This window comes from Gossypium hirsutum, chromosome A03 (assembly GCF_007990345.1).
Source record: "Gossypium hirsutum isolate 1008001.06 chromosome A03, Gossypium_hirsutum_v2.1, whole genome shotgun sequence".
NCBI lineage: Eukaryota > Viridiplantae > Streptophyta > Magnoliopsida > Malvales > Malvaceae > Gossypium > Gossypium hirsutum.
In genome coordinates this window covers 81,388,388-81,401,355 of record NC_053426.1, presented here as the reverse complement: position 1 = coordinate 81,401,355, position 12,968 = coordinate 81,388,388, and positions in this window count along the sequence as shown.

Genomic DNA, 12,968 nt, shown 5'->3' with positions numbered 1-12,968 from the left:
TGGCCGTGTGACCTCATTTTGCTGATGACATCATAGTGAGAGAGTTACACGGGTTAAGGACACGGGCGTGTCCCAAGCCACACGGGCGTGTGACTCTTCAAAATAAGAAAATCTTCTAAGTGCCAAAAAAAGGTCCTGAAAGTTCTCAGTTTAGTCCTAAATCGCTCTTGATGTATGTTTTGGGCCTCGTAGGCCCTTATAAGGGACAATTTGCATGTGATTGAAAAGTTTTAAATTATGTTTGTTTACGTTTAAGCCCAACAATGCCTCGAAGCCTGTCCCAGTGTTGCATACGGGTAAGAGGTGTTACAATGGAACTCATTCGGGAGTTAACGCATATTTATGCCAAACACAGAGCATCCTAGACATGGTGTATAGAAACTCACATAATGCTTCTTCACCTTATTAGTTTAGTTTTTTTGAACACTAGAGCTTCCATTCTCCTGGCAGCTAAACATGACAACCAAAATCATGAATTAAACTCAATATTCTCAGCTTAGAACTCAGTTTTCTTGGAATATACAAAACCTTCTAAAATGATTTTTTAGAAATCATTATCTTCATTTTCTTAACCTTACCTATACAGAAGGATTAAAAACCTTACCAGCTTATTGGATTTTTTACTTTTTCAACTCAAACCTCGTGATCATCGCTCCATGCAGAGCTTCCCATAACTATTTCTTCCTTGAAGCAATTAAGGAGGAAGATGAAGTAGAATTGAGAAGAAGTCTTCTTGGGAAGTCATTTTCCAGCTATTTATAGCCTTTCACGCTCGATTATCAACCCTATAGAATCAATCTATTGGTAATCATTTTGTCCCCTACTAAGGAGCCAGCTTGTTTGATTCTAACCGAACCAACATTGGATTTCAACCATGTCCAAGTTGGTTACTGATTTCTTCCTAATTTTCCAGAATATGCCGCCAACTTATTGTTACATCCCAAAAACAACAGGTCCAAAAAGGATAGTAAGGTATGTGTGTAAACTATTTTGGCACACTATAGTAGTATAACCCGCCACCCTTCTAACTTGCTAGTGTATCAGGGTATTGGTGTATACGAGCACTAAAGTATCTGTCCATTAGATGTATCTAAGAATTTAATTACATGGCATTTTTAAGTGAAGAAAAAATACACCCGAGAGAGAGTATGCCTAAGAAACAGTACACGTTAGAGTTTTGGCTAAGCGCGAAGAACCTAGCAAGTGTATGAGAAAGCTTCAAAGACTTAATTGTCTTTAAGATACACCATATACGAGTCACCACCAAGGTATAGTACGCTCGGTTTACATTAGAACCTTTCAGGTTGGTTCTTGTAATAAGATTAGATGGGAGTCAATTGGATTGATTTGACCTTCCCCATGACTAGCTAAATAGTAGCATAGATCTTTGTGTAAATTTCTTTTACCTACCCTTGTATTTGGTAGGGAAATCAGAGGGACTAGAAGTAAATAAAGTGAAGGGAGAAAGACATTCCAAATGGTTTTTCTTTCTGCTAGACGTTCCAGTTTTTTCTTTCTAACCTAAATGTTCTCTACTTTTTTGTTATTCTAAAGCTAAGATTTTTTTTATTTAGTGGATGATTCAACGTTCTAGTAAGTTCTATAAATCTGTATGTTACGATTGTTGAAGAGTAAGGATGTTAAAAGGAGTAAGAACAGTAGGGTATGAGTGGAAGGTCTTGAATGGGGGTTGCATGTAGTTGAAATGTTAGTAAACTATCTGCAAATAAGGTTGATAATGAAAATTCCATGATCTTTTAAGAGTTGTTGCTGTTGAATTGGGAAGGACAATTGGAATAGAAGCTCGAAACTGACGCAAAGGTAGGTCTCTGGTGAGTCTCTAAACCCGTCTCCTGCACATTATCTTATAATGATTCTTTGTATGGTCGGTGTCCATATAGATGAGCATATCTTCTTGAGGAGTTGCAATATGTATGTATGTATGTATGTATGTATGTATGTATGTATGTATGTATATTTGTGTATTTTCTGTGAAGCATCTGTATGTGTGTACTAAAATGCACGATATGCTGTATGAAAAAGATGATGTGTGGTAATCATGTATGGGAAGAATGATTTCGTTAAGGGTATGAGTGAAACCTTTATAAATGTGTATATTATGTTAATTAAGTGATGGATGACAAAGTATAATTGGTGATAATAGGGTTCAGACGAAGTGTCAAAAAAATACGTAGTATGATAATGGACCCCCTGGTAGAGCTTTGATGATGTCTGTCGAGACAGTAAGCACGAAGGCCAATATGGTGAGACTGTAGTCCAATGGGACCGTATATATGAGGTTCGTCAAGATAGTAAACATGAAAAAGGGCCAGTATGGAAGATATATGGAAAGACCATGGCCGTGGAACATTCTGGAAATAGCAGATGAGTCGTATTCTTCATCAGGGTTTCTACATTTCCCAGGGTGATGATGGGCAAACCTTATGCGAGCTTAGTTTAGGCAAATCCATTTCGCCAACCATGACAATTTTTTGTGGTGACTTGGTCGCAAACCCAACTTAGCCTTTATGGTGAGTCACCTATAAAACCTTTGTGGCAAATTATATGTAAAGCCCTTGTGGTGAGTTATCTGGAAAAGCCTATGTGGCGTATTATTCGAAAAGCTTTAGAGATGAAGTTATCCGAGAAGCCCTTGAGTTGAGTTATCTGGAAAATCTGTATGGTGAATTCTGTAATGCCTAAGTGCAAAATGTTAGTCCGCCTTTGTAGCAAGATTTGGGTATGCCCTTACGACAATTTTTGAAAAAATTCACGATAATATATCCGATGGATAAAACTGCCATAGTAACCCGCCAGGACAGAGAACTTGGCATATCCATAACTATAGGGGTGTAAGTGCCCACCAAACTTGGAAATTCTCACTTTATGTATTGAAGTTATCTATCATTCTACTAGATGATCTAAAACATTGTATTCATTGGAATACATTCGTTGTTGGGATCGACTTAAATATATGGTGTGACTGGAATTAGGTCAGCCGCTAGAGCCAGTAAAGAATACGCCAAGAGCAATATCTGTATGTATATCATTTCAATAAATGTATCTAGATTCTATCTTCAAAAAGGATTATAAAATAGGATCCACATTAGGATGTGAAGCTTGTAATCCGCTCATAGGGCGGAATGTGTATAAAGTGGTTAAGTGTAGAGATTAGCGTATAATTATCTATCATGAATCAAAAAAGTATCTGCCAAGGGCTGAAAAGAAGCCCAAAATCCTTGAGTTGAGGAATTCAACAACACCATTTAAAGGTAATATTAGTTGAGACTCACTAAGTTCCATTGAACTTACAAGCATTTATTTGTGATGCAAGATCTTAGAATTGAACTAGTGCACCAGGAGGGAGCAAGCTAGGAATGCACCAGGGTGGCACTTTGAAGAGCGATATTATGTATATAGAGAGCATTTTTCGATATACGGCGAATAATACTCTACGCCATGATTAAGTGAGTTTTAAGAAGTTTTAAGTTGTAATATATTAAACTAGTTTCGAAAATTTGTTGTATTTAGTAAACGCTTATTTTAAAATCTTTTGACTTAGAAAGAATATAAATAAATAAGAAGTATGTTCAGTATGGTTTTCCCCGTTGTAAATTTTTTGTTAAGTATTTTGTATTGTGACATCCTATATCTAGGTCCGGTAAATCGAGTCGGGTATAGGTTTTTACACTTATAACTTCTTTGAATTTAACCCCAATTGTTCCTAATTTTTAGACTAAAAAGAAATCATGTGCGGCACGAAAGATATAAGCATTACTTGTTATTGGTCATTGCACAAGATGATAATCGAAGGATCTTGCCAATAACTTTTGCAATTGTTGAACAAGAAATAATGGATGCTTGGAGCATTTTCTTAACTAACTTGAGAAGAGATGTTGTGCTGCAATCCGATATATCCACCATTTCTGATACGGTACCCAAAATACAGGCTACGATTGATTGACGTGAAAGCCTATGGGATTTTGCACACTATAGGTATTGTACATGTCATATCGAGTAAAATTACACGGGTCGATTTCACAAGAATGATTAGCAATGATATGTTATTAACATGGGTACTTAATAAATATTATTTTCTATATCTTTCTTTAACATATACATTGTTTGCATTCATGGATATACTTTTATTTTCTTCAAAAGGGTATGAGCTAATCCAACAACAATTCCATGAAATGTTACAGAATTTGTAGATAATAACAAAAAATGTGTTAAATACCTTGATGGGATACCCAAGTAATAGTGGACTCAATCATATAATGGAGGTATACAATACTAGCATATGACAATGAACCTAGCGAAATGCATAAATTTCATATTGAAAGGACAAATCATTTGCCGATAATGTTAGTGGTAAAAAAACATATTTTTGCTTATCAACCTTGTTTCCAAAGCAGACAGAAAAATATGTTGGACAGAAGAAAAAGGGCGAACACATTTGGTGTGAGGAAGTGAAAAAAGATATGGCGGAAAATGCAACAAGAGTGAACTTTTTATTTGCAATGTGTCACTTATGTCCTAATAAAATATTTCGTGTTATAGAATTCCATAGATCTAACGCGTGTATCGTCGGGGGATCACATCGTGTATACCTAAAACAAAAGACCTACAACTATGTGCAACGCCCCAAAATTTTAGAATTTAATTGTGAGAATCTGTAATAATTCAATTTATGTATCTTTGGTTTTGTGCTCTACTTTTGTGTTTAGGGTCTAAAGTTCGAGTTCATTGTTAAATTTTTTTTAAACAACCGTTATCTATGTGTTACATAGTTAAGTGCAATTCTGTGTAAATCTGTGTCAAGAATGAGCCATTGGTTCACTGGTTAAGCATCTGTCTATATTTTATTTGGTCCTGATTTCGAATCCCATCGTACGGATTAGGAGAAAATTTTTTCTTGTTGCTGGAAAACTAGATGGTGGTTAAGACAAAAGCTTAAACATTTATTCTTTGGCTTTCTTAACATGCTCTTCTCCCTCTTCTTTCATTTTTTTATTTTTTTCCTTTTCTTTTCTTTTTCTTTGTGCTTCTTCGATTCCTCTTCTTGATTGTGTTTGGCAAGTGAATAGCAGAATTAGTGAGAAACCTTGATTGATTGGAAGATTTTTGTGTAAGTTTTGTTGGAATCTTTCAATTTCTATGAAGTTTCATTGCTTTAGTTTGCATTGCAAATTGCAAATTTTTTATTTGTTTTTCGTAAACTCTCTGGTAATTAGTTGTTTTGCTTCATTAGGCGTGAGTAAGGAGGGAAGTGATTAGTTGCGAGTTGTGCCAATTTAGCATTGTCGAATTATCGGTAAGCACTCATCATCAAAATTTAACGTCGAAGTTTTGACATGTTTGCTTGAGTGTTAATGTACCTTGATTCATGGTTATAACTGTTAATTAGTTGTGGAATGGTTAAATTAGATTCTGGGATCTCTCTGTGTTGTCTCTACTTCAAAATCTCTTCAGGTGCGTGCTGAAAACCCCATTTTTTGTGAAATTCAGTTGCTGAAAAACATGGTTGTCGACGCCACATGGTTAGGGACATGAGCATGTATCCAGGTCATGTGACAAGTCATGTGGGTGGCTATGTAACTCATTGTTCATCAAATTGGGGCCACACGAGCAAGGCATACGAGTGTGTGTCCAGGCCGTGTATTGCCATGTTAGTGCAGGGTTCACACGAGCAACAGACAAGGATGTGTGTCTAGGCCGTGTAACTCACTATTCATTGTCTTGGTGCCACATGGGCAAGGATATGGGCATGTGTCAAGGCTGTGTAACTCTCTATTTGTGATTTAAGACCACATGGCCAGGTACATCGGAGTGTTCCTAGGCCGTGTGAGGCATACGGACAAGGATACGGGCGTGTGTCCAGGCCATGTAACTCACTGTTTATGTTCTGGAACCACACAGGCAGAGAACATAGGCAAGTGTCCAAGCCGTGTGAACCACACAGGTAAGGACATGGGCTTGTGTCTAGGCCGTGTGGTATATAAATCGGGTCTAAATCTTGTTTCTCTGAGGCCATGTGTGTGGCTGACATTGATTCTAACCTCTTCAAAGTATGAATGATCTAAACTTGATTGTATTAGGGCTCTCTGATTCTCTATGATTGACATATGTATAGCATAATCGTATCTATACTCTGATAGCTATTTTTGATATTGAACTGCACTCTCTAAATATGGATACTTGTATACTGCATATGTATAGGTTGGGATATTGTGAACAAGGAAGTACTCCGCTTTGAACTAGTGGCTAAGCCATAATGTGGATAACTTTAAATTTGATGCTTTGACGCATTCTGAATTGGCAGCCAAGCTGCCACTCTGTAAACGTGTCAAACAGACACTATATGGTGTGTAGGGTTGGATGGGCATTGAACACCCTTAATGGTGTGTTGGGATGGCCGAAGATGATGTGTAGAGGTTGGAGTAGGAAAATTTGCATATGAAACTGATTTGCTCTGTAAATAAAATCGAACTGCATTTGCTTCTATAACAAAATTGCTTTGTATCTCAACTGGAGTGACTTCTGTTGCTTATTTGAATCCCGGTATTCGTGAATAATCTTTCAATTGTATTTCATTTGATTTACTTTCTTTTATGCAATGAGTTCAAAACTCACTCTGTTATTGATTGGATTTCAGGTGGTTCTCAGACTTGAACGAGTCGGGGCTGCGAAAGCTCGGTCAAGCTTTTATCATTTTTCTAAATACTACTATTAGGAATTTTCATTTTCTAAGATATTATGAAGTTTGGAAAGATTTATATTTCGTTCATTGCTATGATTGGATGTTATGTTGTAAATGGTTCATTCTGATTGCGTTATAAATGTTGTGTTCTTAGCATTATTGATGTAACTCTCTGGACTTGGTCTGGACGTCTAGCCCAAGTTCAGGGTGTTTTATTTGGTGGTATCAGAGTCAGGTTTAACAACACTAGGACTGTCTATGGGCTTGTAATATGCGATAAAAAGAAATTAGGTAATAATTGAGTATTTGAGTCAATTTGAAAACTGAAATATTAGTAAGTCCAAGTCTCCAACGCCAACCCTGTAAGTATTTCTGTTCTGTTATAATGATTGCATTACTTGAACTGGTATCTGATTGAATGTTTTAATGTGAATAGATGAAGTTATCATGTTGAATGTCTAAACTGATCTGTGCATTCTGACATTGTGGCTAGATTACTAAGATGCATTTGCGTGGTAGTCATGGGCAAGGAATCTGTGGGTGCCGAGTACGCCAAAGAGGAGCTCGAGCAGAGTCATTCTCTCTGGGTAGTATGCCCAATCTGAAGACCAATGAGATAGTTAGTACTCCTATGCTAGAATAGAGTCCCAAACTCCGATGGCTGGGGATGACATGCTGTCTCAAGCCATGATTTGAGCATTAGAGAGGGTCGCAGGAACCCATTCTAGAATGGGAGGCTGAGGGTTGGTTATTGAACGACTCTGATCGAATGGGTTCGAACTATTCATGGGTGTCATAGGTGTCGCTCCTACTATTACTGAGTATTGGCTCGAAGCTACTGAGCATATTATGACTGATCTGGATTGTACCCCCATTTAAAAATTAAGGGGTGCGGTGTATCTACTCCGAGTCGAAGCTTATCAGTGGTGGCTGACAATTGGGTAAGGTGTTCAACCTAAGCAGGTTAACTATGATTATTTCAAGAACGCCTTCTAGGATAAGTACGTGGCAGCGAGTTACGTTGAGGCTCGTCGATGCGAGTTTATGAGAATAGTTTAGGTTGACCAATCTATAGCTGAATATGAAGCCGAGTTTTTGCGACTGAGCAAGTATGCACAGGCATTGGTTTTAAGGTTTGAGGAGGATTGAGATAAGATCTGTGTGAGGTTTGAGGAAGGATTGAGATAAGATCTGCAAGTTTTGATAGCTCCTCAAAGGGAGTGGGATTTTTTTTTCCTGATTGACAAACCAAAGATAGCAGAGGAAGTGAAGCGCACTGAGCACGAGAGTGATAAGAGTAAGAGTAAGAAGGATTCAGGTCTTTCTGGTTCTGGACAATGCCCTAATAAATGAGCGAGATTTGATAGGTCCCCGATGCTTGAGGCACCAGCTGTAGTGACTGAGATTCAACTATGCAATGATTGTGGAAAATACCAATTGGACGAGTGTTGGAGGAAGTTAGGAGCGTGCCTCTATTGTGGTTCGATGGAGCATCGAGTTAGGGATTGCCCCCATCGACTAGATCAGGTGCCAACTGTGGCATAGACCCCGGCTTTAGGGTCTGTTCAGCCTTCGAGTGTGATTCCACAACCACCTAGAGGTCGTGGTACTGTTAGAGGTTGTAATGGGTCTAGAAGAGGACAAAAAGCACTGGGTAGAGGTACAGGTCAAATTGAGGCTCGTCAGCCGGCTCTAGTTTATATAGAGAGATACCGCGAGGATAGCGATGATGCTAATGTCATTGTAGGTACTTTCTTTATTCATTTTGTACTATATTATGCTCTCATTGACATTGGATCTACTCACTCGTATATTGCTAGCGTTGTTTTTTCAAATCTGGGTTTAACTGCTGAAAATACTATTAGAGATTTTTTAGTAATTAGTCTTTTGGGGCAGTCAATTCAGGTTAATAGAGTGTTCAAACGGGTACCTCTAGAGATCCAAGGTAATGTATTTCCAGCTGACCTAAAGGAGTCACCCTTTAATGAGATTGATTTGATTCTGGGAATAGATTGGCTCGTAGAATATCGGGTCAGTCTAGATTGTGCAACTAAAAGAGTTACTCTGATAACGAAAGAGAATGATAAGGTGGTAATGGTTGGTGATCATTGAGATTACCTGTCTAACATAATCTCTGCACTTGTTGTAGACAAGTTAGTCCGTAAGAGGTGCGAGGCATACCTTGTCCACGTATCCGAGTCTGATCCCGTAAAGCTTACCGTAGGAGATATCTGCATTGTGAAAGAATTCCTGAATGTCTTTCATAAGGAATTGCTAGGAGTACCTCCAAATCAAGAGGTGGAATTTGGTATCAATTTATTACTAGGTATAGCTCTAATGTTCATTGCACCCTACCACATAGACCAAAGGAGGTGACCGAATTAAAGGTGCAGCTTCAGGAACTTTTTGATAGAGGGTTTATCCAATCGAGCATGTCTTCGTGGGGGGAACCGGTACTATTTGTTAAGAAGAAAGATAGCTCGATAAGGATGTTCATAGTTTATAGATATATGAACAAGTTGACAATCAATAATAAGTACCCATTAGTGAGGATTGACAACTTGTTCGACTAGTTTTGTGGAGCATTTGTGTAACACCCCTCACCCGTATTCACTGCTGGAATAGGGTTACGGAGCATTATCGAATTTATTACACAAATAAACATATATTTCTTATACATTTTTGCATTTCAAACATAAATCATTCACAATCAACCATATAGTCCCTAATACGAGCCTACGAGGCCCAAATCCTGCATTAAGAGTGCTTCAGGACTTAATCGATAACTTAGGAAATTTTTGGAACACTTAGAAAATTTTAAAAAATATAGGGGACACATGCTTGTGTGGACTAGTCGTCTGTCTCACACGACCAAAGACATGCCTATGTCATAGGCTGTGTAGACATTCGAATTAGGATCACATGGCCGTGTCCCACTCGGTGTTACAGGCCATGTGGACATTCGAAATGGGATCTCATAAACCGTAATTTATACATATTTTTACCCCATGCTTGGCATATTTATGAATGATTTCTCCTTGGTTTTAGTGAATTCAATGCTCCTAATCCTTTAATTTCATGTTTTATACTCAAGAGAGCTTAGGATAGAAAAAAGAGCGAGAAATGGGCCAAAAATGGACAAATTGGGTGTAAATCAGTGTTTCACATGGCCTAGGCACTTCCACACGGGTTATCCACAAGCCCGTGTGTGACACACGGGTAGACCACACACCCGTGTGTCATGGCCGTGTCGACTAAGAACCAACTCAGAGTTGCATACGACTTGATCACCTTCACACGGGCATGGCACACGACCTACTTCTATTCGAAAAAAGAGAACTTTTGAGGGTTTTGAAGCATTCTAAAGCCTGTATAAACACCCTATAAGAGGATTAGAGGGGCACACAGAGTTAAAGGTAGAAAATACTCAAGAACAGCCATCAGAATCACCTTGGAGCCAGGATCTACATCAAGACTGAAGATTTCCATCCAATTTCCTAGAAGTTCTTTAGGTTTCTTTATGTTTTGTTGTTTTCCAATCTTTGAGATGTTTTCCATTATTATTATGAACTAAACTCCCTAAATACTTAAGGGAGATGAACCCTATGACGAATCTTATGACTATTTGAATTATATGATAAAGACTTATTCTTATTCTTAATTGTGAGTTCTAAATTCTTGTTTTAATATTCCAGAGTATTAATTTAGGTTTTAATGTGCTTAATTAGTGGAGCAAAAGCCCCTGTTTAAGAGTAGATCGTCCATAATTACGCGGAGTTGAATGCAATCCTAGGGATAGGATGACATAAATTTGCCGGATTAGAGTCAAATCTAATAAGGGAATCCATAGATCGAGTTAATGCGACAATAGGGGTTTTAATTAGAAACAAATTTCAATTAATCAACCTAAAGTCAGTTGTACTTAGTCTCGAGAGAGTTCTTAACAAAAATTAGGGATTTCCATGATTAAGTTAAGTGAATAAATTGTCTAATTCAGAAGTAATAAGTGAAGTCTAGGTGGATTCTTCCTTGGGTATTATTGTAACACCCCTTACCCGTACCCGAGGTCGGGATAAGGTACGAGGCATTACCGGACAAACATACAAACATTAAACTAAAATACGGGCCATAAAATTTCATTCATATTTCAAAACGTTCATTCACTTACACATAGTCCCTTATTTGAGTCTACAAAGCCAAAAACATACTTTAGAAAGGGTTCGGGACTAAACCGAGAACTTGCAAAAATCTTGGAAATTTCATGCTTTAAGGCTCCACACACCCGTGTCCCAAAGTCGTGTTCCATACACGGCTGAGACACATGGTCGTGTCTCTGCCTGTGTGGAATGTACCTTGGCTATTTTCCAAGCTTTGGTCAACCTTAATCTCTTACACACTTATACAAAATCAAAAGCATATAACATGGTATTCATTTAATGATTAAATATTCTCAATTAAACCACAAACATAGCATTTGTATGTCATCATACATGTATCTCTCATACTCATTTTACCTTGTTTATTATAGTACCACTTATACATTTATACCAAGATTATCATCTTACAAAATATCTTCAGCTTAATCATCAAGCATTCATATTTAAAACTAGATCATATCTTTATAAAATACCACAATTCAGATACGCAAAATAACATGTTTGCCTGAAACATTTCAATTCAACTCCATACCCAACAAGCATTACATTGAGACTAGTCATATATATATATACATGTCATGATACATATCATTCTCTTTCTGTTTTCTTATAAACACATATCATTTATTTCATTATATCAATATTTCATATACCATAGTTTCCATGTATTCCACATATATTTATTTTCCTCCTCCTCTCCATTCCACATCCTTAATGTATATAGCATTCTTGTAAGTACGATTTCACAATTTACTAATAAATGCTCACATCAAACTGTCCACACGAGTCATAGTCACTTATTTATAATTCGAGCTACAGAGCTCCAAATTAAGATCCGTAAATTTCCCCTAAAACTAGACTCACATATCTTTCCACCATAAAATTTTCATAATTTTTGGATTAGCCAATTAGTACAGTTTATTCATTAAAATTTCCCCTGTTTCACTTTCTGGCAGTTCTGACCTCTCTTCACTAAAAATTAATTATCTCACAGTACAGAACTTGGATAATGTTCTTGTTGATTTATCTTGAAAATAGACTCATTAGGGATTTTAAAAATATAATTTTAAGCCTCTAATTATTTTTATCCAAAATTTTGTGATTTTCCAAAGTCAGAACAGGGGATCACATAATCATTCTAAATCAGTCTCACAAAAACATAAATATCTCAAAATATAGAACTCCTTTTCTTGATTTGTTTCTTTTGTATGAAAATAGACTTAGGCCCATGATCACAAGGTCACCATAAAATCATCCTCATGTATAACTTACTTGTTTGTAACCTCACCACATCCTGGTCACTTAATGAACACATCATTCACATAATCAAGTTCCTGCACTTATTCATCACAAAACTCACAAAGCAATACATAGAGAGTCTCCCGTTGATCACTTCGGATCAATCCTCGATACTTGGTGGTTTCAGCACATAGCTCCACCCATCATATAGTTCAGCTCTCTTGTACACATGGTGAACACTCAGTACCACCCATGTGACCTAGCCAATTTATCTCGTAGCTCTCTTGTCTACATGGTGTCCTTCACCTGGAACCACGCATGCGACCTAGCTACATATATCCCGTAGCTCTCTTGTCTACATGGTGTAGACATAGCATCACCCATGTGACCTAGCTACATCATAATTTCTTGTAGCTCTCTTGTACACATGATGTGCACTCAGCACCATACATGTGACCTAGCTACATACTATCTCTATCATCCAATCTTTCCGAAGGTTCAACCGAGATTTCTCTCTCTATTCCAACAATTTCACTAATCAAGTAATTATCCACAAACATATTTCCAATATTATTATAAAATATCATAATACAAGTAATATTGATGTGTTACTTACATATAAACTTACATCTCATTTAATATCAATGCAATAACATTAAATTACACATCGCCTTATTAAAAATCATATGAACTTACAATTTCCCATAATATCCATAATCATAGAAATCACATTTATGTATGATAATTCAATGCACTTCATGTACCTTAGAAATATTTTTAAATCAATTCATAAACTTGTCACCATAATCATTTAATTTAATATAATTCAATTAATTCACTAAATTTAACTTTCAAATATAAATTACAGCATT